At 43.3% G+C, this 23,774-nt stretch overlaps 1 long non-coding RNA gene across 1 annotated transcript in view; it reads left to right on the top strand.

Moving 5' to 3' along the window:
- The first annotated feature begins 346 nt into the window (after positions 1–346).
- The window catches only part of LOC115091976, an 83,119-nt gene continuing 59,691 nt past the window's right edge, over positions 347–23,774 (top strand). The window contains exon 1 of the long non-coding RNA XR_003856867.1: positions 347–480. This is a non-coding gene — a long non-coding RNA (uncharacterized LOC115091976). The remainder of the gene's footprint in view (positions 481–23,774) is intronic.

Raw genomic sequence — 23,774 nt, 5'->3', positions numbered from 1 at the left:
TAGACCAGTTGTTCCCAAACCTGTTCTGGAAGGCCTCCAGCCAGGTGGGTTTTCAGGAAATCCACAATGAATATGCATGAGATAAATTTCCATGCACATAGCTATGGATTTCCTAAAAACCCAACTAGCTGAGGGTTCCCCGGGACAGGTTTGGGAATATCTGCTCTGGGCTGACTGGAGCCAGGATATAAAAGGAGAGGGAACAAGCCATGAAGCAGGATCAATCAAGGTCAAGCACTTTTTTCTTTTAACCATCCTATTTTAGTTAGCATCTGCATAGATTGATAGTGACTTCCTCTTTTTTTTTTTTTTTTCTTCAAGCTGAAAGTTAGCTCAAGACAGGCAGGCAGCACTAATTTAAGCTCTTTTTGTTTCTGAGTAGGAAGAGAGAGGGTGGCTGGATTTTGAACCCTGAGAGCCAAAGAAAAATTGAAAAAAGACAAAAGGCTAAGGAAAGGCTGGGACAAGGAGAAGTAAAAGGTGAGGCATGTTCTTGATCGGACCCCTTGTAGCTTTGTAGTTTAATATTGTTTGGCTATTTTAGTTGCAAGCAGTCAGTTGTTTTTGTACTTGACTGTGATTTGTTGTGATTTTTAATTGATTAAAGCTGATTTTATGTAACCTGCCTGATAGGTCAGAAATTTTTAAAATAAATAAATGGCTCTGTTATTTCTTCTTGTCAGAAACACAGTTTGCTAATGTGTCTAACTCTTTATCTGTTTTGCAGTAACTTTAACACTGTGAAAAAAAATGTTTAGTGATCTCTTTGTAGTGGGTGGAAGATAGTATATAGGGATGTGCAGACCAAAAGTTTAAGTTCATAAGTCCATAAGTCGAAAGGGGGTCCCATTTGCGGTCAATATGGACATATGGAGAATTCCATAAGTTGAGTCTATGTCCATATGTGCAAATAAAAATTTAAACCCCTCACCCACCTTAATCCCCCCCCCCCCCAAGACTTACCAAAACTCCCTGGTGGTCCAGCGGGGTCAGGACGCCATTCCTGAACTCCTTTGCAAGGAGCACGTGACGTCGGCGTCACGTCGGAGTGACGCGGTGTCACGTGATTCCCCTCGGGTTCGCTCCCGGACCCCTCGTTGGGCTCAAAAGGAACTTTTGGCCAGCTTGGGGGGGCCTCCTGACCCCCTCAAGCTGGACAAAAGTGCCTTTTGAGCCCAACGAGGGTTCCGGGAGCGAACCCGAGGGGAATCACGTGACGTTGGCGCCACGTCAGAGTGACGCGGCGTCACGTGATTCCCCTCGGGTTCGCTCCTGGACCCCTCGTTGGGCTCAAAAGGCACTTTTGGCCAGCTTGGGGGGGCCCTCCTGCCCCCCCAAGCTGGCCAAAAGTGCCTTTTGGGCCCAACGAGGGGTCCGGGAGCGAACCCGAGGGGAATCACGTGACGCCGCGTCACTCCGACGTGACGCGGACGTCACGTGATTCCCCACGCGTCCGCTCCCGGACCCTCACGGAACTTTTGGCCAGCTTTGGTAAGTCTTGTGGGGGGTATTAAGGAGGGTGAGGGGTTTAAATTTTTATTTAGATCAACAATCGCGATTTCCAACGTATTCAACATAGCTATGTTGAATAAGTTGGAAATCCGATCGTTTAAGCCTCATCTTTTTTTTAAGTTAAAAAAAAAAAAAATAAGTTGCGTTTTCCATTTAAGTTCAAAACGAATGCACACCCCTAATAGTATACTATACAAATCTAGTACAAATCTTTGTACTGCTGAAGTACATTGCAGTGTGTGTGTGTATGCATGTGTGTACTGACTAGAAAAAAGAAGCAAAAGAGCTAGGCTTGAATAATTGATTCTCTGAGTAACATGTTGAAGTGGGAACGTTTTTGTTCATGTGATGTGTTGATTTTTCTTAAAATGTATCTTCATCTGTGGAAAAGAAATAACAGTACCACTAACTCCAGGAACAGGCAATGTGGATGAGAATAGTGGTAAGAGGGATGTATGCACACTAATAATACTGTGTTTGTTTGTAAAGAAACAAACCTCCATAGGCAATGAGCAGTGAGCGCTCCTAGTAATTGTGGCAAATTTCCATCATGCCACAGGGAATGGAAAGAAGAGTAAATGATAGCATTGGTAGTATCCCTCCACTGAAGCAAAAAATATTTTTTTCTTAGAAGGAAATCACAGGCACTGGCAGCATCAAATAAGAAGAAGCTGAGGCTGGAGAAAAAATGTGCTGCCTGCTAACACTGTTAACTTTAATCCTAAAGAGCAGAAGAAGGTAGTCAGTAGAGAGTGGCATTGACACTGACACTGGCAGTGGAAGGGTAAGAGCAGAGCTGGTGCTGGAGCAGTCAAAAACAGCACAGTCTCCTTTCTGATGCCTCCTGAGAAATGTACTGTAAAGACTCTTTTTTTTTCAAAGTTGATGATAAAATTACCATGGATAGTAGCGTGCCACATCCACAATTAAATTATTAAAATTTTCAAAATTGCCATTATTCAACACAATACCCCATCACTCACATACCAGGTGTGGTTATATTATAGATCTTTATAACATCCTGTGGTGTTTGGGGCTTATCTGCTCCTTGCTTAAACCACTTGTGGGATCATCTTTAATCATCGGTCTTTCCACCACTGGTGCCAAATTTCTTTTTTATATTTTTTCAAAAGTTGTTTCTAAAATATATAGTATACTTTTCCAAGCAAGCGTTAAATTCCTTTGATCATTTTGCTTGGGTAGAAGTGAATTTCACTTAAACAGAGATAAATTCAGAGTACTTTCCTTTAGCTGATAACAGAGCGTAGTTCGACGTGATCACGTTTCGCGTCCCAGCTGCCTCAGGAACCTCTCTGATGTCTGATTTTACTCTCCATAACTGATGGGATGTTTCTTATTTCATAACCACAAAATCTCAGAAAAGTGGTTGTGACAATATTTTGTCTTTTTTCAGAAAAATCTAAAATTTAATAATCTAATTGTTGATGTGGCGATCTACTATCCATAGCCTCCTGAGAAATGCCATTAGTAGATCCTGCCAGAAATTACTTCAGAGGAATCATGTCAGGGCTTCTCAAAATCAGAGGAACCAGTGTGAACCATTCTGAATATATCAAGTCAGAATGATACAACCTTTCAGGTCCATTTTCAAAGGCTTGCATGCACCAAAGCAGGGAAATATGCATGTGACTCAGCCTGCTGCGCAGGTGCATGTGTATCTCCTAGAACATGCGTAAACATTTTTCTCACTGAAATGGGCGGGGTGTGGTCTGAGTGGGAAATGGCAGGACATGGGCAGACTGGGACTGCACCATGAAGTAAGCATGTAAGTAGTTATGCACACAAGCATGCACTGGGGCCCCCAGAGCGTAACTTTACTTCTGTTATGGACGGCGTGTAAATCGTGTAACAAAAAAAAGATGCTATTCAGCAGGGTTTTAAGGCTTGGGACTAATAGTTATCTAGGGGGTGTAGGAAGTCCTCTCTTTTACTGGTGTAAACTGGGGAAAAAGCCTAATGCGTCGACACGTGCACCTACTAAAATTCACGACACTTGCACTCTCGAAACAGCATTCACACGCACATGCACACATCAATATAAAATTGTGTGCACACGTACATGCGGATAACCGATTTTATAATACGTGCAAATGTTCTAAAATCAGCGTGTCCATTTGTGCATGCCAGCAAATGCATGCACATGTGAACACACACATGGGTCTTAAATTATACTTCTATGGGATTGAATTCTAACATAGTTGTACACATTAATATGACTTGTATTATTGTCATTAACATGTAATTTTGATAAAGTCCTGATTGTGTCATTTGTCATCAACATGTATTCAAATAAAGCTTTGATGGTGTTTGAATGCTGATGTGCATTTGTATGATTGGTTGTTGCAGGCTCATAATAAATAGCACGTTGAATGGGATATCAGCCATTTTGATTGGGAAGTCTTAGACAATGTGATATACCGCTGAATGGGGGAATTCCAAAATAGTTACATGAATGATCCCTTGAAGTAAGTGTTACTTCTGAAACACGGAATGTGTAGGGTGTTTCGGGTGTTCCACTGGGGACTCAAACTGTGTGGAAGTAATATCAAGATCCAAGTACTATCAAAAGAAAGCTAAGTAGAATCATTATAATATAGTTTTAAGTGCATATATAAAATTTTGATAACAAGAAAAGCATTTTACTGAATATAGGACCTATGATTATGTGGGCATGGCAACATCCTAGTTGCTCAATGAATGGCATGTTGTATTAGCCCGTGATATGAAGTTCCTTCAAATGTTACCAATTATAGCTCAAGTGTACAGTGTAAAAAAAAAAAGTAGTTATATTAATATGAGTAATTCAAAAGGTGCAATTTGGTGTTTAAAGTTATAATTACTCACAACATAATATGCATGACATTTGTGCTTCAGCCTTGGACTTGTTTCCTTAGACATACAGACACTGTAAGTTAGATTAAAGATGCTGAACTACAAGATTATAGAATATTTTGAACACATACGAGGTCAGTTGACATTCCAACTAATTGTGAGCCACAGATAACACCATTTATATATGAGATGAGGATAATTAGCATGGAAGACAAAAGCAAATTACCATATAGCCATTCAGATCAATTGTTTATAATAGCCAATCACAGAAATTTTTGATAATTATGTAACCTATTTTGGGGATGAAAATGTACAATTACAATTCTATATACAGCTGTATTATCAGAACAATTATTAGAGAGGGAATTTCTACTGATGCGTTGCGTGGTACTCTACCTCTCCATATGGTGCATTATATAATATTTAAGATTCATATATTTTATTGATTTTAATAAAAAGCTTTTCTCTACAGTTGTTGGCTCTAAGTGTATATTTTCAGAGAACTCCCCCCAACAATACCTACATGGGGTTAGTAGAGTGTGGCTAGTAGTGGTTGGGGCTAGTTAAGATGTGTTTGTACGGTAGGGATCAACCACACTCTCTGCTTCTTTCTTTCTTTTCAGTGTGCCAAGGGCCATCCATACTCTGCATCTTTTCTGCTGTAATTTATTATGTTAGAGGATGACATTCCACATCCTGGATCCTGTTCCTTCTTTCCACCATGGCCCCTTCCTGGTTCCTCTCTTTCCTACCCCATCCACCAATCCTTGAGCCTCTTAATGACCTAAAGTCTTTTGACTACTCCACCCATTTCTCTTTCTGGGATGACTCCTTCCTTCCTCCCATTTTCCATGGACTCTTTGCATGTCCCCTTCTGCTGCTAGACCCAGGAACACTAAAATAAATGAGAGGACAATAAAGATGGAGAAGACCCAGGAAAGACCCTTTCCTGGGTCTTCTCCATCTTTATTGTCCTATAAAGATGGAGAAGACCCAGGAAAGACCCTTTCCTGGGTCTTCTCCATCTTTATTGTCCTCTCATTTATTTTAGTGTTCCTGGGTCTAGCAGCAGAAGCATTGGAGACCTTCAAATGCAGCTATAGAACAGAAAAGTCTTGCCTCACCAATTTGCTACATTTTTTGAAGGCATAAATGAACATGTGGATAAAGGTGAGTAAGTTGATATACTATATCTGGATTTCTAGAAAGCATTTTTAAAATTCCTCATTAGAAACTTCTTAGGAAATTAGAAAGTCATGGGATAGGTGACTGTTGCTTTTGGCCAGTCATGGGTCTGTCCTGTGACTGGCCACTTTTGCCTCCAGCCCCGGGTCAAAGGGGGCCCACCAACGCCATGGTTGGGCTCTGGGCGAAGATGCAGCCAGCCACCATGCAGGCCTGTTGTGCCACGCTAGGAACACCACTCAGCTGAGTAAGGTGTCCTTAGGCACATGCGCGCATGGCTCATGCACTTTTAAAGGGCCTATGTTGGGAAATCCACCACAGCACCTCTGGATGACATCACGGGCTTCCCCCTATATAAGCCTGCTCTGCCCTGCCTCAGATGCCTCGGCAATGGGTCAAACTCTTCGGAATAGCTGATTGCCTCTTCATTCCTGGTTCCTGCTCCTGTTCAAGTGCCTTGTTGTTGTGTTCCTGGTTCCTTCATGCGTCCTCAGAGGTTCCTGTCTTATGATTCCTCATCATCTTCAGTGTCTTCCTGATCTTCTTACTTATTTATTTATTTATTTAAAGCTTTTTTTATACCGGCATTCATTATAGAATCACATCATGCCGGTTTACAAGTAACAAGGGGGGGTGATAACCTAGAACAATTAACAGGTGACGAGAAGCAAAAAAAGTTACAATAAAACAGGGGAAGAAGGAACTGGGAGAAGACAAGAGGCTAGAATGTTTTTAGGAATGAGAATAAAAAACAACAAGGACAACTATTTACATAGTACTGGAATGTAACTTGGTGGTTGTTGCAGTCAATCCGTTGGGTCTATTGGCGGAGTCAGTGAGGTTCAGGAAAGGCTTATCTAAATAGCCAAGTCTTAAGTCTTTTTCTAAATGTTAATAAGCAAGGTTCCTGTCTGAGGTCAGGGGGAATTGCGTTCCAGATAGATGGTCCTGCCGTGGAGAAGGCTCGTTCCCTGTAGGTGAGGTGGTGTGTCGCTTTGGATTGGGGGACATGTAATGATCCTCTGTAGGCTTCTCTGATGGGTCTGAATGAGGAATGTAATTTGAGCGGGATTTGAAGGCTAAGAGGGGCTTGGGAATGGATGGTTTTATGGATGATAGTAATGGACTTATGGAGGATTCTGAAATGTATTGGTAGCCAGTGCAGATTTTTGAGAATAGGAGAGATGTGATCTCTTCTTCTGGTGTTTGTCAGGATTCTAGCTACCGAGATTTGGAGCATCTGAAGAGGTTTAATGTAGGAGGAAGGGAGACCTAGCAAGATGGAGTTGCAGTAATCTATCTTAGAGAAGATCACTGCTTGGAGAACTGTTCTAAAGTCCTGGAAGTGGAGGAGTGGTTTGACTCTTTTTAGAACTTGCAATTTATAGAAGCCATCCTTGGTGGTGGTGCGGTTAATGAATGATTTTAAATTCAGCCTGTTGTCAATTAAAACTCCAAGGTCTCTTGCTTGGGTGATGAAAATATTAGATGGTGCGCTTTGTGTGATATTGCCATTTTCCGGGGAGATGAATAGGAGTTCTGTTTTAGCTGCGTTTAGTATCAGGTTTAGATTAGATAGAAGAAGGTTAATCTCTCGTCGACAGGTTTCCCAGTGCTCAAGTGTTTTAGTAATGGATTCTTTGATGGGGACCAGTATTTGCACGTCGTCTGCGTAAAGGTAGTGTTTTAGTTTGAGGTTAGTTAGCAGCTGGCAGAGTGGAAGGAGATATATATTGAAAAGGGTGGGGGAGAGGGAGGAGCCTTGTGGAACTCCCAGTGAGGAGTCATAGCGGAGGGATTCTTTACTATTAATTTTGACTTTGTAACCTCTGTTGCTAATGAAAGATTTGAACCATAAATAAGCCATTCCTGATATTCCGATGTCTGCCAGACGGTTCAGGAGGATGGAATGGTTGACAGTGTCAAAGGCCGCAGACAGGTCGAGGAGAATTAGTAAAAAGGATTGGCCTTTGTCCAGGCCCATGATGATGTGATCCGTTAGCGAAATGAGAAGAGTTTCGGTATTTAATGCCTTGCGGAACCCGTATTGGGTGGGATGCAGTATTTTATGATCTTCTAAGTAATCGGAAAGTTGAGAGTTGACTAATTTTTCCATTATCTTGGCCACAAAAGGAAGATTGGAAATGGGGCGGAAATTGTTGGAGTCTTTAGGGTCAAGATTTGGTTTCTTTAGGAGGGGTTTCAGGGATGCCAGTTTTAGAGCGTCTGGAAAGATTCCCTGAGATAAGGAACAGTTTATGATGTCAGCCAAGGTTTGGAAATGGTGTCAGGTATTAGCAGTAGCAGTTTTGTGGGGATATAGTCGAGTGGATGGGAAGAGGGTTTCATTTTCTTCATTAGAGATTGGATCTCTGAAGCTGTGGTGGGTTCAAATGATTCAAGCGAGATGTTCTTGTTAGGAAGATGGTAGGAGCTGGTAGTCGAGGAGGGGTTGGGGGTAACATAGTTAAGAGATTGGAGATTTTGTTATGAAAGTACAGTGCTAGTTCGTCGGCTTTTGGATTGTGCTAGGTCGTTAGGGATCATAGGGGCATTAGCTTGAGTTAGCTCAGCTACGTAGGAAAATAATGCTTTGGAATCAAAAATAAGGTCGTGAATCTTATGCGCGTAGAAGTCCTTTTTTGCCCTTAGGGTGGAGTTCTTATAGTGGTGGAGAGTTAGTTTGTATGTGGATGGAGTGCTGGAGCATGGGGTTTTGCGCCAATTGCTTTCTTTCCGTCTGAGGTTTTGTTTGAGTTGACGGAGTTCGTTGGTGAACCATGGTTGTTTTTTTGAGGAGTTGGGGTTGGGTTTTTTTTGTTGCTAGAGGGCATAATTTGTTTGCTGCTGTCTCTGTAATGTTGCTCCAGGATCGAAGGGCTGAGTTGGGGTCTGACAGGTCAATGTGTGGAAGTTCATTAGCCAAATGGTTGCTGAGGACTTCTGAGGAACAGTTTCTTCTGTAAAGGAACGGCGATTGAGTGGGTTGGGTGGCTCGTGATTGTGTCATGGAGAAGGTGGCGGAGATTAATAAGTGATCTGACCAGGGGACCTGAGTACATTCCGGGGGGGATGTGTGCGTGATGCCAGCGTTAATGAAGATAAGGTCCAGAGTGTGGCCTGCTTTGTGGGTGGGCTTATTGATGATCTGTTTGAAGCCCATAGCTGAGAGGGTGGTGAGAATAGCCTCACAGTTGGTTGTGAGAGTGGAGTTGTCGACATGTAGATTAAAGTCACCTAGGATCATCGCTGGAGAGTCCAGATTCATGTATTTTGCAATAATTTCTACGATGGAGGAGGCCTCTGATTCAAGAAGACCTGGCGGTGCGTAGACGAGGAGGATTTGAAGTTGGTCTGATTTGAAAAGCACGATTTCTAGTTTTGAGTCTGAGATTGTCGGGAGTTGGGAGAATCTCAGCTCTTTTTTGGCTGCTAGAAGAATTCCCCCACCTCTTTTCTTTTGTCTGGGAAGGGAAAAGAAGTCATAGAGCTGCGTGGGGAGTTGATTTATTAAGGCTATGTCTGTTGGTTTGAGCCATGTTTCTGTAATGGCGCAAATGTCTGGATTGGAATCTAGTAGATAGTCGTTAAGGATCAGAGATTTCTTGGTAAGAGATTGTGCATTGAATAATGTAAGAGAGAATAGAGCGAGACCTAGTAGTTGAGTAAGAGGTGAAGTCATGATTGGGATGAAGGTTTTGCTAGTGCGCATAGATTCTTTACTCATAGTGATGAGGCTGTGGCGCAGAATTGGGATTGGGAGACCTGTCAGTATTGTGTGGGAATGGATAGAGCTTGCCGAGGCTGGAAGAGGCTGGATGAATGCTGGAAGAAGCTTATTAATGCTGGAAGAAGCTTATTAACTTGCCTTATTCCCCCTGGATTGACTTCTCGGCTTGACCTTGGTTTGGATTCCTGGCTTGACTTTGGACTGCTCCTCTGATGATGATTTACTGTTGCCTGCTTTGTGACCATTGCTTGCTCCTCATTTTGTTGAACTCCTCCTGCCCCTGACCTCTTCCTGCTCTTGTCTCTGCTGTCTGCTGCTTCGACTGGCTTCATTCTATTTCCGCTGGTCAACAATATCCTCTGTGATGGATTTATCTCTTCACAGAGGCCTGTGCCTAAGTCCAGCCGGCCCTGGTACATGAGGGCTCAATCTAAGGGGAATGAGGGCTAGTATTGGCAAAGTTCCTGTTGATCCTCTTCTCCAGCCAGCTCTGACTGCTGACAGTGAGTACCTGCAGGGCCCATTTCTGTGGGTAGCACCAACCTCACCTCAATCCAAGGTTCCACTTCTGTAACAGTGGCAGTGTCCTATTGTGGATTTCCAGCTGGTTAAAAGATAGAAAACAGAGAGTAGGTCTAAATGGTAAACTTTTCCCAATGGAAAAATGTGAATAGTAGAGTTCTCTAATGATCTGTTCTGGCACCAATGCTTTTTAATGCCCATCAGACCCAGCTAATTTTAGACCCATTGCAAACTTACCACTTATCGCCAAACTGATGGAAAAAATTGTCAACAAGCAACTGTCAGATTATTTGGAAGATCATAACATTCTATCCCCAGCTCAATATGGATTCCGAAAACGCCTAAACACCGAATCGCTCTTACTATCTCTCACTGACACAATCCTCGTTAATCTGGAGAATAAACAATCTTACCTGCTCATTCTTTTGGATCTTTCCGCTGCATTTGATACGGTAAAACACTCTACTCTAATAGACCAACTAGCCAACATAGGGATCAAAGGCACAGCCCTTAGATGGTTCCATTCCTTCTTAAGCAACAGAATCTACAAAGTAAGGATAAACAACAAAGAATCGCATCCAATCCTGACAGAGCAAGGAGTCCCACAAGGATCATCACTTTCACCCACCCTCTTCAATATCTACCTCCTCCCTCTCTGCCATCTACTCTCAAACCTTAAGCTTACCCATTTCCTCTATGCAGACGACATACAAATCCTCCTTCCAATCACAGAATCCCTTCAAAAAACCATCACGTACTGGAACGAATGCCTACAGCCCATCAAAAACCTACTCTCAAGCCTCAACTTAGTATTGAATGCTAATAAAACCGAAATGCTCATTGTCTCCCAGGATCCACACACAATCTCTTCCAGCCTTTCTCTACCAAACACAAACAACTCGTTCTCATCTGACGTCAGAGACCTTGGAGCATGGCTAGATAATCATCTAAACCTAAAAAAGTTCGTAAACAATACCACAAAGGACTGCTTTTACAAACTGCAAGTCCTCAAAAAACTTAAACCCCTCCTTCACTTCTCCGACTTCAGGCTAGTACTACAATCCATCATTCTTTCTAAGCTCGACTACTGCAACTCCCTGCTACTAGGTATTCCCGCCAACACTATCAAACCATTACAGATGGTTCAGAATTCAGCGGCTAGAATTCTAACTAGCACTAACAAAAAAGATCATATCACCCCAATCCTTCGGAGCTTACATTGGCTCCCCATTAAACAAAGGATACTCTATAAGGTACACACTATCATCCACAAAGCGACAAACAAACTAGCCCCCATCACATTAAGCTCTCAACTCCAACCGCACACTTCCTCCAGACCAATCAGAAGCGCATACAGAGGAACACTGCATGCTCCGCAAATAAAATCATCATTGAGCAAACGAGCGCTATCTTCAGCAGGCCCACACCAGTGGAACACGCTTCCCCCAGATCTTAGACTAGAACCCAGTCATCAATAATTCAAAAAAAGACTGAAGACTTTTCTCTTCCAACAAGCTTTCCCAGACGCTTAATCTTACTGTGACTGACAGACTTCCTAATTACCAGGTATCCCTTAACTATGGACACTGTATCAAGTACTACTTTTAAGAATCTGCAACTGGACAATTATCTTTGAGCTCAAAAATTCACTTTATTTCATATATATATTAGGCATTGCTTATATTTATATTTATTACTACGTTAAATAGTTATACTTCTTATATAAAATAGCCGGTATAGAAAAATACAAATAAATAAAAATAAATTATATTTCTTTATTTATTACCAGTTAAAATATTATTACTTTATTTAGCACTATGTTAAATTGTCAACCAGTTATACTGTTCCATATGTTATACGGTTCCATGTAAAGCTCCGCTCTCTGTTGAGCAGTTCTTCGTTTTATGTAAACCGGAGTGATTTGTAGTCCCTACAAGAACTTCGGTATATAAAAATTAAAAATAAATAAATAAATAAAATAAATATATTTATAAATGACCTGGAAATGGGAAAAACAAGTGAGGTGATCAAATTTGCCGATGACACAAAATTATTCAACGCTGTCAAATCACAAGACCAGTGTGAGAAATTATAAGAGAACATTGCAAAACTGGGAGACTGGGCATGCAAATGGCAAATTAAATTTAATGTGAACAAGTGCAAAGTGATGCACTTAGGGAAGAGTAACCCAAAATATATGGTAGCTACAAAATGCAAGGTTCTATGTTAGGAGTTGCCACTCAGGAAAAGGATCTAGGCGTCGTCATTGATAATACATTGAAATATTCTGCTCAGTGTTCAGCAGCAGCCAAGAAAGGAAATAGAATGCTAAGGATTATTAGGAAAGGAATGGAGAATAAAAAAGAGAATATCATAATGCCTCTGTATTGCTCCATGGTATGACTTTATCTTGAGTATTGTGTGCAATTCTGGTCACCACATCTCAAGAAAATCTAGCAGAATTAGAAAAGGTACAGAGAAGGGCAACCAAGATGATAAAAATGCTGGAACAATTCCCCTATGAAGAGAGGCTAAAGAGGTTAGGACTTTTTGGCTTGGAAAAGAGATGGCTGAGTGGAGATATGATAGAGGTCTTTAAAATAACGAGTGGAATGGAACAAGTAAACGTTAAACACATGTTTACTCTTGAAAAGTACAAAGACAAGGGGACACACAATGAAGTTACTGGGTAATATATTAAAAACTAAGAGAAAATTATTTTTTTTTACTCAATGCATAACTAAGTTCTGGAATTCATTGCCAGAGGATGTGGTGAAAGCTGCTATTAGTTGGGTTGGACAAGTTCCTGGAGGAAAAGTCTATTAACAATTAAGGGAGAGTTGCAGAAATCCACTGTTAATCTTGGGATAAGCAGCTTGGAATCTATCTACCCCTCGGGATCCAGCCAGGTTCTTGTGACCTGGCTTGACAACTGTTGGAAACAGGATAATGGGTTTGATGGACCCTTGGTCTGACCCAGTATGGCAAGCCTTATTAGGGATGTGAATCGTGTCCTCGATCGTCTTAACGATCGATTTCGGCTGGGAGGGGGAGGGAATCGTATTGTTGCCGTTTGGGGGGGTAAAATATCGTGAACAATCGTTAAAAATCGTTAAAAATCGAAAAATCGAAAAACCGGCACATTAAAACCCCCTAAAACCCACCCCCGACCCTTTAAATTAAATCCCCCACCCTCCCGAACCCCCCCCCCAAATAACTTAAATAACCTGCGGGTCCAGCGGCGGTCCGGAACGGCAGCGGTCCGGAACGGGCTCCTGCTCCTGAATCTTGTCGTCTTCAGCCGGCGCCATTTTCCAAAATGGCGCCGAAAAATGGCGGCGGCCATAGACGAAAAAGATTGGACGGCAGGAGGTCCTTCCGGACCCCCGCTGGACTTTTGGCAAGTCTCGTGGGGGTCAGGAGGCCCCCCACAAGCTGGCCAAAAGTTCCTGGAGGTCCAGCGGGGGTCAGGGAGCGATTTCCCGCCGCGAATCGTTTTCGTACGGAAAATGGCGCCGGCAGGAGATCGACTGCAGGAGGTCGTTCAGCGAGGCGCCGGAACCCTCGCTGAACGACCTCCTGCAGTTGATCTCCTGCCGGCGCCATTTTCCGTACGAAAACGATTCGCGGCGGGAAATCGCTCCCTGACCCCCGCTGGACCTCCAGGAACTTTTGGCCAGCTTGTGGGGGGCCTCCTGACCCCCACGAGACTTGCCAAAAGTCCAGCGGGGGTCCGGAAGGACCTCCTGCCGTCCAATCTTTTTCGTCTATGGCCGCCGCCATTTTCGGCGCCATTTTGGAAAATGGCACCGGCTGAAGAAGACAAGATTCAGAGCAGGAGCCCGTTCCGGACCGCTGCCGTACCGGACCGCCGCTGGACCCGCAGGTTATTTAAGTTATTGGGGGGGGGGTTCGGGAGGGTGGGGGATTTAATTTAAAGGGTCGGGGTGGGTTTTAGGGGGTTTTAGTGTGCCGGCTCACGATTCTAACGATTTATAACGATAAATCGTTAGAATCTGTATTGTATTGTGTTCCATAACGGTTTAAGACGATATTAAAATTATCGGACGATAATTTTAATCGTCCTAAAACGATTCACATCCCTAAGCCTTATATTCTTATGTTCTAAATTCAGTAAAGTGACTTGCCCCCTACATGGGTTTCCTTAGTAACTAGAGGTCCATGCTGGAGAAAGAGGAAAGACCACAGTAGGGACTGTTAGGGATGTGATTTCATTTTTTAACAACATTTTCTATTTTGTTTCATATAACTTCTAAACTGAAATGATTAACACACAATTTCATGAAATTTTGTGTTCATTTTCTTTGTTTAGTGCGCATTATTTTGAGTTAGTGTGCATTGTGTTGGATTTAGTGCACTCTACTATAACTCACTTGGTGTGCACTAACTCAAAATAGTGTGCACTAAATGAAAAATTTAAAAAACAAAAATAAACTAAGAAAAACAAGAAAAAAAAAGGGGAGGGGGGAACCAAAATAAAACACATGGAAAGTTTTTTATCATTGCACACTCCTAGGGTCTATGAGTGCAAGCCAGCTATAGATCCTTCACTAATTTTCTGTGATATAGTACACTTGCAGCTCTCCATTGCTGCTATGGTAGGCCTGGCCCAAGACCAAACTCTTCATGCTTTAGGTACATATGGAGCCTTCTGAGGCATGGAGCACAGGTCAATTACCTGGTTGCCTCCTCTAATACTGGTCCTGCCTATTTCTCTTCTCTCACACTCTGCTAGTGTCTTCCTTTTTTCCTCTCCCACACTCTACCTAGTGTCTCCCTTTTGCTCTCCCCCATCCCTTCTTCCTCTCCTTTCAAAATCACCCAGGTCACTTCTTCAGAAGTCATGGTATTAAGTGACCGAATATTTTTATTCAGAAATCAGATTGAATCAACAGTTAAAGTTCCTTATGAATCAAAATATTAACACTTAAAACCATTTGTGCCAGCAGGGAGATGTGATTTCATAACACTAAGAACTAATGCACAATGCATTAGCACTTATTAACAGGCATTCCAGACCCACCAGCACCAATGGCTCAAAGCATGGAAGGTTCTAACTAGGGATGTGAATCGTTTTAGGACGATTAAAATTATCGTCCGATAATTTTAATATCGTCTTAAACCGTTATGGAACACAATACAATACAGATTCTAACGATTTATCGTTATAAATCGTTAGAATCGTGAGCCGGCACACTAAAACCCCCTAAAACCCACCCCCGACCCTTTAAATTAAATCCCCCCACCCTCCCCAATAACTTAAATAACCTGCGGGTCCAGCGGCGGTCCGGAACGGCAGCGGTCCGGAACGGGCTCCTGCTCCTGAATCTTGTTGTCTTCAGCCGGCGCCATTTTCCAAAATGGCGCCGAAAAATGGCGGCGGCCATAGACGAAAAAGATTGGACGGCAGGAGGTCCTTCCGGCCCCCCGCTGGACTTTTAGCAAGTCTCGTGGGGGTCAGGAGGCCCCCCCACAAGCTGGCCAAAAGTTCCTGGAGGTCCAGCGGGGGTCAGGGAGCGATTTTCCCGCCGCGAATCGTTTTCGTACGGAAAATGGCGCCGGCAGGAGATCGACTGCAGGAGGTCGTTCAGCGAGGGTTCCGGCGCCTCGCTGAACGACCTCCTGCAGTCGATCTCCTGCCGGCGCCATTTTCCGTACGAAAACGATTCGCGGCGGGAAATCGCTCCCTGACCCCCGCTGGACCTCCAGGAACTTTTGGCCAGCTTGTGGGGGGCCCTCCTGACCCCCACGAGACTTGCCAAAAGTCCAGCAGGGGTCCGGAAGGACCTCCTGCCGTCCAATCTTTTTCGTCTATGGCCGCCGCCATTTTTCGGCGCCATTTTGGAAAATGGCGCCGGCTGAAGACGACAAGATTCAGGAGCAGGAGCCCGTTCCGGACCGCTGCCGTTCCGGACCGCCGCTGGACCCGCAGGTTATTTAAGTTATTGGGGAGGGTGGGGGATTTAATTTAAAGGGTCGGGGGTGGGTTTTAGGGGGGTTTTTAATGTGCCGGTTTTTCGATTTTTTTGATTTTTTTCGATTTTTAACGATTTTTTAACGATTTTTCACGATATTTTACCCCCCCAAACGGCAACAATACGATTCCCTCCCCCTCCCAGCCGAAATCGATCGTTAAGACGATCGAGGACACGATTCACATCCCTAGTTCTAACTGAGATACTGCTTGAATTTTAATTGCAGTAAGAAAATTAATAAAACAATTAAAAATCTTCTTTTTTTCTTCTTCTACTGAATACATGTAAAATGTGTTCTCTGGTCAACATAGTGGGCAATTTTCAAACTGTCTGTATTGAGAAACTCCTGTGGATGCTTTTAGCATGCAAAATTTGCAATTTTGCTTTGAAATTTGCCATGGGTACAAAGTACTTAAGGGAATTTGCCCCTACTTTTTTTTTTTCCAGGTACTTTTTATTCATGGAAAATAAGGAACATCGAATTGAAAATGCAATCGCCATGCATTATTTTCTTCCTCTGACCTACACATGCCCTGGGAATACCTTCTTTTAATACAGCTTAAAGTATGCACTTCCATGAAGTGCATACTTTAAGCTGTATGTAAACTTTTAGCCACATTGATGGAGGGGAATTTTCAGGCAACAGTGGACTTTGCAGCAATTTGGATAGTTTTGACAATCCCTCCTTTAGGGATTGTTGCATAATCCACAGGTACCTTTCCCTGCAGACATTGTAGCAGTTTTCAGAGACAAAAAGGCTTGAATTTTGCCTTTGAAAATTGCCCAATGGAAATGTAGATTTGCACTTGTTTTTCTGCAGATACTTTTTTCATGAAAGAAAATTCACATAATTTTGAAAAATGAAAAATGATGCACGTTATTGCCTCCTACATTTCCGATGGGTAAAAATAGGTATGTTTTTTTTAATCCCTGCCCATATTTTTGCTTGCATACAAGGTAGCCAATTTTCACACAGCTTTTACTCAGGTAAATACCATTTATACAAATAAATGCCTTTTGAAAATATCCCCAAGTCATGTACCTGAGAAAATGGGGATAGACTTTAAATTGAACTGGGAGTCCAAGATTGCTAGCTATAATGTAGCCAACTGTCTTAAACATATGTTCAGCCACAACAGTTTTTGCCTGAAAATTCTCAAAAATCTAACTGATCAAAGTTTTTTTTTTTTGTTTGTTTTTTTAATTTAGACATTTATATTCTGCTTTTTACACTTTTTTTTTCCCCAGCATTTCAAAGCAGATTACATTCAAGTACTGTAGGCATTTCCCTATCCCTAGAAGGTTTACAATTATTTTTCAACGCATTACTGCTGGAGGGGAGCAGTCTGAGTTGGCCACTGCATCTCTGCCTGCGATAATGTGAGGAACATTATCACCGACAGTAGCGCGACGAATAGCACCACCTTTTACAGTGGCACTATTTGTGCGAAAGGCTGCAGCTGGCCACACCACAGCCAGCAACATTGTCCCACCGCAATGCGAATGGCTGTGGCCTTTGATTTGTCCAAGGTTATAAGGAGCTATAGTGAAACTTGAACCCTGATCTCCTGGTTTATAGTCCACTACTCTAACCACTAGGCTACGCCTCTAGATTTAGAAGTATTTGTGAAGCTGAAGTTATCCAGCTAAACTTAGTCTACTGTTAAAAATCAATGCTAACTAACAGGGTCATTTATCATTTTGCGTTATGGCTTTAATGCAAGCATTAAGGCCTTATCGTGTGTGGTAAATAGCACAGCACACGCTAATATGCAAATGACATATTAGTTATGCAAATGGGAGGAGTTTGGGCAGAGTTAATGGTAATGACCTGCTCCTAACATCAAATGCAATAGAGTAACACACAGCAATGCGGGTTTTAACTCCGGAAATAACTACACCTTTTTCTGTGCGTTGTGCCCACAGGTAACGTGGGCACAACACACAGAAAAGGTATAGTTATTTCCGGAGTTAAAGTGGTATAAAGGTTACAGTGGTATAAAGGTTTTTTTTTATACACAATCAGAGTTACAAACTGCAATGTTGACATCACTGAAGATCTTCTTTCATTTGGAGCGTTAAAGTTAAGAGGAGTTGATTTGTGATTAGCTTGACTGAAGCTAGGTAGAGAGTACATTGTACAGATCAACTCCTCTTTTAGCTTTCATCACTCAAATAACAGAAAATCTTCACTGATGTCAACTTTATTATTTATTTATTTAACATTTTTATATACCGGGATTCATGTAAGAAATTACATATCATCTCGGTTTACATTATAACGGAAATAAACAACAACGCATGTAAGAATGCGATTACATAGAACAGGGCGTAGAACTTGGATAAGATAAAATGGGGAGCAACGAAGGATGATTAAAGAATTGAATAAAATGATTGAGCCAAGTCTAGTCTGGCTGAGGATCAAGGTACGTATTGGAATTAATTTAAGGTCCGGGAACACTGAGTAAGCTTGGCAAGATCGACTGTAGCGTTGGGTTGCTAAATTATGGGTAGTCTGAGTAGATAGTTTGGAAAGATTAGCTTGTTGACTGGTAACAGAGATGATGGAGGTACATCATTAGTATAAATGGAATGCTTGTTCGAATAGCCAAGTTTTTAGTCTTTTTTTAAAGTGATCGGGCATTGTTCCAACCGTAGTTCTGGAGGAAGAGAGTTTGATTGTGCAGGACCTGATGTGGACATAGCTTGTTGACTTAGAGAGGTTTTGGAGTGTTGGACAAGAAGAGTGTCTCTATATGCTGCTCTTATCGGTCTGGTAGGTAAATGTGGTCGTAGTGGGATGTTTAGTTCCAGAGGAATGAGATTGTGGATGGTTTTGTGAATGATCGTTAATGCTTTGTATATGATTCTGAACTTGATTGGGAGCCAATGTAGGTTCCTCAAAATAAGGGTAATATGGTCTCTTTTGTTGGTCTTAGTTAGAATCCTGGCTGAGGCGTTTTGTAGCATTTGAAGGGGTTTAATGGTGTTAGCTGGGAGTCCAAGTAAAAGAGAATTGCAATAATCTGTTTTTGAGAAAATGATTGTTTGAAGTACCGATCGGTAGTCTTGGAAGTGGAGGAGTGGTCTGAGTCATTTTAGGACTTGTAATTTAAAAAAGCCCTCCTTAGTAGTATTATTGATAAATCTCTTTAGGTTTAATTGATTGTCCTTGATGACTCCGAGGTTTCTTACTTGAGAAGAAAAGGTTGGTTGACTGGTGGGGATCGGGTTTGTCATTGCATAGTTGCCGTCTTGTGAGATGAGGAGTATTTACGTTTTATTGGAATTGAGGATTAAATTAAGGCTTGAGAGCAGGTTATTGATGGATATAAGGCAGTTGTTCCAGAATTCTAGGGTTTTTTGTAGGGATTCTTTCACCGGGATGAGTATTTGGACGTCATCTGCGTAAATGTAATGATTTAATTTTAGTTTGGAGAGGAGCTGGCATAGCGGTAAGAGATAGATGTTGAAGAGAGTCGGGGATAATGAGGAGCCTTTAGGGACTCCCAGAGAAGAGCAGACGGGGTGTGATTCATTGTTGTTGACTCTGACCTTGTAAAATCTGTTTTGTAGAAAAGACTTGAACCAGTTCAGAGCGGTGCCTTTGATGCCAATGTCGGATAGTCTCTTCAAGAGTATTGAATGATTAACTGTGTCGAAGGCGGCTGATAGGTCGAGGAGTATGAGTAGGCAGGTTTGTTTTTTATCAAGATTCATTAGTATGGTGTCTGTTAAAGAAATTAATAGAGTTTCGGTGTTTCGTGCTTTGCGAAAGCCGAATTGCGAAGGTGCTAAGATTTTGTTATCGTCCAAGTACTCCGACAGTTGCTTGTTTACTATTTTTTCTAGGATTTTGGAGATGAAAGGGAGTTTTGCAATAGGTCGGTAGTTGGAGGGGTCGTCTGGAGATAGGTTAGGTTTTTTCAGAAGTGGTTTAAGAATTGCGAGTTTCAAGGGGTCTGGAACTGAGCCTTGTATTAATGAACAGTTGATGATGTTGGCGATTGGTTTGGTGACGGTTTTAGGGATGGCGATGAGTAAGTTGGATGGGATTGCATCCATGGGGTGTGAGGCAGGTTTGATCTTCTATAGGACTGCTTCAATCTCTAAGGAGGAAATCAGTTCGAAGTTTTCCAGATTAGCGTTCTGTTAAATATGTGTAGAGTAAGGGGGAGGAGGAAGAGGACCTTTATTGGCCTTTAAAGGTGTGATTAGGTCGGTGATTTTTTTCTTGAAGTATGATGCTAGTTCTGCAGCTTTGCTGGCAGCTTGATCGTCTGGGATGGTCAGGGGGGGAGCTTTGGTGAGAGATGAAATGAGAGTGAATAACGCTTTAGGATCGAAGATGAAGTGGTGGATTTTCTGTGAGTAAAAATCCTTCTTAGTCTGTAGGATGGATATCCGGTAGTGGTGCATGAAGTTAATCCGGTAGTGGTGCATAAAGTTAATAGAGGTATTAACTTTACTGTTAATACCTCCTGGCTGTGTATGTAAAACTGCCCCCTCAAATCTACCCCACCCCCCAAACCTTACCCCGAGTCGTGTCCTCTCTTACAGTAGTATAAATAGTAAAGTTACATATTGGTCCCTTAACCTCTCCCTAACGGAACTTGCGATTAAAAACCTTTTAGGTTGGTAACACACCTGAGATGGATTAATCCGCATGCAATGCAAAAATTAATGCTGGTGCGATTAAATTTATTGCAGCTTGTGGAAATTACATGTGGGAGGAGAGAAATTAGCCTAGCCACGCCCCTCTTCTTTATCACAGGTGCTATTTTCATTATATTTATAGTTTTTTGATAAATCTAGGCCTAAATCATCAGTTTTCCTAGCAACACTTGAGCTACCCATTTTTTGACTTAGTAAATAAATGAATTCTGGGGTTTATTAAGAAGCATTAATGCATCAATGTGCATTAAATGATGATTTTAGCATATAACGAGCAAAATGGCGCCGGCCGTATGGCCATATTGCCGTACTGCAAAATGGCGCCGGCCGTATTGCCGTATGGCCGGCGCCATTTTGCATTATTGGCAACACGATTCGAGTGCAGGAGGTCGTTCCCGGACCCCCGCTGGACTTTTGGCAAGTCTTGTTGGGGTCAGGAGGCCATCCCAAGCTGGCCAAAAGTCCCTGGAGGTCCAGCGGGGGTCCGGGAGCGATCTCCTACGCTTGTGACGTCGGGGGACAGGAACCAAAATGGCGCCGGCGCTACCTTTGTCCTGTCATATGACAGGGCAAAGGTAGCGCCGGCGCCATTTCTATCAACGCACCCGTGGCCCGAGAGTGAAACATCACACCGGGACCCCCCCACTGGACCCCAGGTAATTTAAGACATTTTGGGGGGGGTTCGGGAGGGTGGGGGATTTATTTTAAAGGGTCGGGGTGGGTTTTAGGGTTATTTTAGTGTGCCGGTTTTCCCGCCCTCCCCCTTCCCCTCCCCCTTCCCCTGATTTACGATTTTTGACGATAAATCGGGGGAATTCCTATTATATATCGCCTTTAACGATTTTTGACGATTTAAAATATATCGGACGATATTTTAAATCGTCAAAAAACAATTCACATCCCTAGTCAGCAGAATATAATTAGCTGGTCATTATTATTATCATTATTACTATTATGTCGCCTGGTGATGAATTTTAGGTAACTTAAAAAATCTGATCAGAGTCAGAAGAAACAACTTAATCATTTGTATCAACCATGTTTTCATAGAAAAACAGCAATGATCATATAATGCATTTTTAAAACATATAAAGTAACAATGCACTCAAAAGGAAAACAATCAGAAATACATTTCATGGTAGATTTTTAAAGAAGCATGCGCACGTCCATGTGCGTGCGCTACCTGGCACACACACATGGACACGCCGTGTGCACATGCACACTGGATTTTGTAAAGCATCCTGGCCTTACCCAGTTCCCTCTCAGCCCGCTCCATTAAGGAGTGGACTGGGAGGAAACTTCTCCATCCCTTAAAACCCTGTCTCCTATCTTTTTTTTATTTTTATTTTATTTTGTTGCTTATGCTCCATTGGAGCAATAGCAACTTGTGTGTGCTGGCAGTCCCTTTCCCCGGTACAGTGGCAAATGGCCATCCATGCCCTCCGAACCGCCTCTTTCCTTTGGCCCAGCACTTCTGCGCATAATGGGGTAGATTTTCAGACGAGCGCGAACAGCCTACTTTTGTTTGCGCTCCAGGCGCAAACAAAAGTACGCTGGATTTTAGTAGATACGCGCGTAGTCGCGCGTATCTGCTAAAATCCTGGATCGGCGCGCGCAAGGCTATCGATTTCGTATAGCCTGCGCGCGCCGAGCCGCGCAGCCTACCCCCGTTCCCTCCTAGGCCGCTCCGAAATCGGAGCGGCCTAGAAGGGAACTTTCCTTTGCCCTCCCCTCACCTTCCCCTCCCTTCCCCTACCTAACCCACCCCGCCCGGCCCTGTCTAAACCCCCATCCTACCTTTGTCGGGGGATTTACGCCTCCCGGAGGGAGGCGTAAATCCCTGCGCGCCAGCGGGCCTCCTGCGCGCCGGACCGCGACCTGGGGGCGGGTACGGAGGGCGCGGCCACGCCCCCGGACCGTAGCCACGCCCTGTACCCGCCCCCAAAACGCTGCCGACACGCCCCCACAACGCCGCGCGCTCCGGCCCCGCCCCCCCGACACGCCTCCCGACACGCCCACTCCGAAAACCCCGGGACTTACGCGAGTCCCGGGGTTCTGCGCGCGCCGGTGAGCCTATGTAAAATAGGCTCACCGGCGCGCAGGGCCCTGCTCGCGTAAATCTGCCCGGTTTTGGGCGGATTTACGCGAGCAGGGCTCTGAAAATCCGCCCCAATGGGAGTTACGTGTGTGACTGGGCCCCTGTGAAAATGCGCACAAGGCTTGGCCACACACGTAATCCCCATTTTTTACATGGGCAAGGGAATTAAAATTCAGCCCTTCCTCTATTAATCAAGCCACAGAAATGCAGCCATGCCACCAGCTAAAATACTGCATTATTTTCCCATCCAGACAGAAATGCAAGCAGAGAGTGGGCTGGGTTAGCCTGTCTGTGAAGAGCTATAACACAGATTTTAACTACACCTCTTTTGAGAATGTTAGGCTGTGACCATGTGGTAAGGTTTCAGAGAGAGAGGAGAGAGAGAGAGAGAGAGGAGAGAGAGAGAGAGAGAGAGAGAGAGAGAGAGGAGAGAGAGATGAGAGAGAGAGAGAGAGAGAGAGAGAGAGAGAGAGAGAGAGAGAGAGAGAGAGAGAGAGAGAGAGACTGGCCATAATATCATGGGCCATAGGTAGGTATTTGTATCCCTATGGTAGGCCCACCTAGTAACTCGAGGTGGGGATTAGGTAAGAGTTTAGGGGGTTAGGGGCCACTTTGACATTCTACGTGATACCTACGAACAGAACAGTGGTCTCTTGTGAAGATTTGCTGGCCTTCAGAGTGAGGAAACTCACTCCAAGATGAGATTTGGGCAAGGTTCTCTCAACCTAGCTTGATGTTACCCAGGTAGAGAGTCCGTCAAGCTAGGTTGAGAGAACCTTGCCCAAATCTCATCTTGGAGTGAGTTTCCTCATTCTGAAGGCCAGCAAATCTTCACTGTTCTGTTCGTAGGTATCACGTAGAATGTCAAAGTGGCCCCTAACCCCCTAAACTCTTACCTAATCCCCACCTCGAGTTACTAGGTGGGCCTACCATAGGGATACAAATACCTACCTATGGGCCATGATGTTATGGCCAGTCTCTGTCTGTCTGTCTGTCTGTCTCTCTCATCATTAAAATGGCCCCCCAGTGGTTTAATGCAGGAAATACAACAGGTCTGGCACTTATTGCAGAATCTGAAATGGTATCGTAATTAGCAATAAATGCTATATTAGCATAAAACATACCCCTTTTGCTATCGCATGCGGTACTTATCGCATTTTGATAAATCCACCCCTAAGTCAAGCTGAAAAAATCCCTTCCAAATCCA

Source organism: Rhinatrema bivittatum, chromosome 5 (genome assembly GCF_901001135.1).
Source record: "Rhinatrema bivittatum chromosome 5, aRhiBiv1.1, whole genome shotgun sequence".
NCBI lineage: Eukaryota > Metazoa > Chordata > Amphibia > Gymnophiona > Rhinatrematidae > Rhinatrema > Rhinatrema bivittatum.
The sequence above is the reverse complement of the archived record's forward strand: the minus strand, read 5'-3'. Positions and strand labels throughout refer to the sequence as shown.